Below are 3,425 nucleotides of genomic sequence, written 5' to 3'. Positions count from 1 at the left end.
CCCTGCCCCCAATCTTAGGCCATCCTTCCCTAAGAATGGCTTTATTTTATCCTACATTTTGATCTTAGTGTGGCTAGGTATAGAATTCTTGGTTGGAAATAATTTTTCCACAGAATTTTGAAAGCACTCCTCCATTTTCCCTTTTGAAGTTTTTTTTTTTTTTTTTTTTGCATTTTATGCAAAAATTCAGGTTTTATTTTTACTTATTCTTACATTAGTGGGAGCTGATATCAGGAACTGACAGGTAAACCAGAGCTCTTGTTTGCTCTCTCAACATAAATACACACAATGTGACATTATCATTAGGCAAGACTTGCTTTTTTACCTTTCATACAAGAATACAATATTATCCTTTTTTGAACAAAATGTCAGATTATTAAGGAAATCATCTTTGGGGGAAATGTTTAATAAACATTTTATTTTAGTAAATCCTCTAGTAGGAAATGGGAGAATTCATTGCCTTTCCTTAGAAGAAGGCTGTGTAAGGAGTTACCTGTCCAATTTATCTGTGCAGCTCACCAACATTTCCTCATTGGAAACCTCAGTATTTCCCTATGACAGTTGCCAGAATGGCTTTAAGGTCTCAAAATTCTGTGTCTCCTTTGGCTGGCTTCTGTCTTGATTCCACCCAGGCTTTATTAATGGTTCACTTCATATCATCCTCTCCATATTAATAAATTTTCTGTAGAACATTCATCAGTCTCCCACTGGGATCTGTTTCAGTGTCTTGGGAGGAATTTTCTTTATCTTTGCACTCATTTTCAACCTGAGTCAGGTAGTCCCACTGCGTGTTTTCTTCTTTCTTTCTGTAAGAACAGTGTCTGTCTTTTTTTTTTTTTTTTTTTTTAACTGCCTTCCATGGAGATGGGTTTCAAGAGATTGTTCCCTGTTGTGGGGTAAGTTTTCCCATTTAGATTCTTTGCCAGAAGATCAAATGACCTTGCTGTGAAGGGCACTTGCACATTCTCAGTGGGGGCTTGATGAACTCCGGTTAAGGTGATACAGATTTCCACGAACTTCTCTGACTGCTCCCATCTGTAATTAATGATTTTCACTGCATATCCCGTTAGAACGGAAGCGACCATGGCATCTGGCTTTCTCACTGTCAAGAGGTTCTGCTTTTCTCTCTGATTTCTGCTGCATCTTGTTCTTGATTTCTGTCTGGATCTTGGATTTTTGAGCTGTAAGGGCATCACATCGTCTTTTCCTGGTGGCCTTTTCCACCTTCACCCCTTCCAGACCCCTCGCTAGCTCTTCTGAAGCTGAAGCCATGTCGGGCCAGGTCAGCCAGCTGCACAGGGGAGAGAAGAGGAAACGCTTCTCCAGACACAGTCCTCTAGCACCCCACCCCCCAGGATGCATAGTGCCCATAGCCTGGCACACACCCCATCTGCTGCGAGGCCCGGCCTGCCTCTCCCTTTGGAAGCTTTAAGGTATTTAGGACGCTGCTCTTCAACCCCAGTGCTCTGAGACGTCACGAGAGTTTGCCCGAGTATGGGTCACTTTTCTTTCATTGTGCTGGACACTCAGTGGATCCTTTTAGTTTGTAAATTTACATGTGTTTGTGATTTCCCTTCCTTCTCCTATTTGCTGCGTCCTCCCTTTCTGGGAGAACATTCTACCGACTGTCCTAGTGCTGAGTTCGTTAGCTCTGGCCTTGGGATATTTTCCTGTCCTCTGCCGACGTCTGTGGGGAGCTTGTTGCAATGCCGGGCACCCCGAACCTGTCCTCTTGAGCATCTTTTGGCACACAGCTGTGCTTACTGAGTATTTATTGCCGCAGTGAAACTGGTCAGTAGGAGCCACTGCAAGATGGACTGAACTGTGATGGGCTGTGGGTTCGTCGTCACATGAGGTTAGCGGGACGGGCCTGCACTCCCTCCTCCTGTCTCTGTGTCTTCTCCGGGCCTCTGCGGGTTACTAACTCTGATTCCTGTAGCTGTCCTTGCATGTTCAGTTGTGTCTCGATACCCTCTCTAATGACTCATTCTGCAAAACCATCGGTAGCACATTCCCCGAGGTCTCAGTCTTGCTCCAGACATTTAACCACTGGGTTCTTCTGGCTCTAAAAGCTCCCCAGATTAAGAGCCACCTGGAGAGACTATTAGTTTCCATTTAGTGAGCTAAGGTAGATCTCACAGTCTCTGTTTGTCATATGAGGCAACTAAAGCTTGCTCGGGTGAGAGTGAGGCTTCCAATCGAGGTCAGCCTCTGGGGTTTCAGGATTTTCAACCTTCCTCGATGCCTCTCAGTCCTCACAGTGTAGCTGTAAGGATCACACGAGGTAAGCAGAGTTAGAGTCTGCACGGACGCCGGTGACATTGGTGGGCGTGCAAATTCTCCCTCGAGTTTTCTCAGCCAAAAAGGTGATTTCTGGAGGTAGGATGATTAACCCAAAGGAAGGAATCCCTGATGATAAGAATGAAGATGAGCTAATGGATAAGGGGAAGATGAGAGAGGTGGGCTGGGTGTCTGGGAAAGGGAGGCCTTTTGGCAGTGCCCTCAAAGGACCTCATCCAGGCGCTGCCTGGACAAGCCAAGCCAGGTGATAACAGCAGAGCTTCCGTCGGTGAAGCTGCTTCCACGGATGACAAAGCCAAGGACAGTGTGTTCCAGCTTCAGGGGAGAAGCAAGCTGTCCAAGTGGAGGTGAATCTCTGGCTTGCCAAAGGTTGAGTAACACGCTTCCTTAAAAAGCTCACCAGTTGGCTAAATTTAGGGTGGTGAGCGCTATCGGGCCAAGAATATACTTTGGCCTTGGGCCCATGGCATTTTATTTGACTGAGAATTGGATGCATTTTCATTTTCTCTAAGCTTTCTTCTTGACTCCTAGTACCTTTGTCTTTGGAGGCAGGAGACCGGGTGCTGGTGGTTGGGTGCAGCCCTGTGGCGGCGAGCAATGTCCCTGTTGATAATGACAGTTAATAATCGCCCTGTTTTTCTGGGATGCTTTGTTTTTTAGTGACTGGGTGTGCACTGCGATGTTTTTATACATTTTTGTTTTACCAGTCATCAACCTAGAGGGGCATTTCTTGAAACTTCTCTGCTTTTCTTTCTCTTCTGGGTTCCCTTCTCTGATTGTCTTCTCCAAAGTTTTTTTCAAAGACAAGAACATCTCAGGCAGCCTGAGCCCTTTGCCAGCCCAGGTAACGGGTCTGATTGCCTGTTCGCAGGCTTACTGATCCAGCGTTGCTGCTGTCTGTCAGCTGCCACAACTTCGGGGTGGGGGGTCTGGCTGCCCAGCCAGCGTGTTGCTGATCAGAATGGGAAAATAAACATCCGAATCTATGGAAGTTGAGAGTGAAGAAAGGATTGATTCCAGCATCCACAGGTCCAACTTCCAGGACCGACTTTGTATCGACTGGATGCATTATCTGCTTCTCAGAGCATTGGCTTCCTTATCTGGAAGAGGATGATACCACTTTC

General features: G+C 46.1%; 1 pseudogene; it reads right to left on the bottom strand.

Annotated features, from left to right (window-relative positions):
* Positions 1 to 583: 583 nt before the first annotated feature.
* Positions 584 to 1,272, bottom strand: LOC111153667 (annotated as a pseudogene).
* Between the last annotated feature and the right edge of the window lie 2,153 nt (positions 1,273 to 3,425).

Source organism: Enhydra lutris, unplaced genomic scaffold, assembly GCF_002288905.1.
Source record: "Enhydra lutris kenyoni isolate GAN:26980312 unplaced genomic scaffold, ASM228890v2 scaffoldscaffold34, whole genome shotgun sequence".
Taxonomy (NCBI): Eukaryota; Metazoa; Chordata; class Mammalia; order Carnivora; family Mustelidae; genus Enhydra; species Enhydra lutris.
The sequence above is the reverse complement of the archived record's forward strand: the minus strand, read 5'-3'. Positions and strand labels throughout refer to the sequence as shown.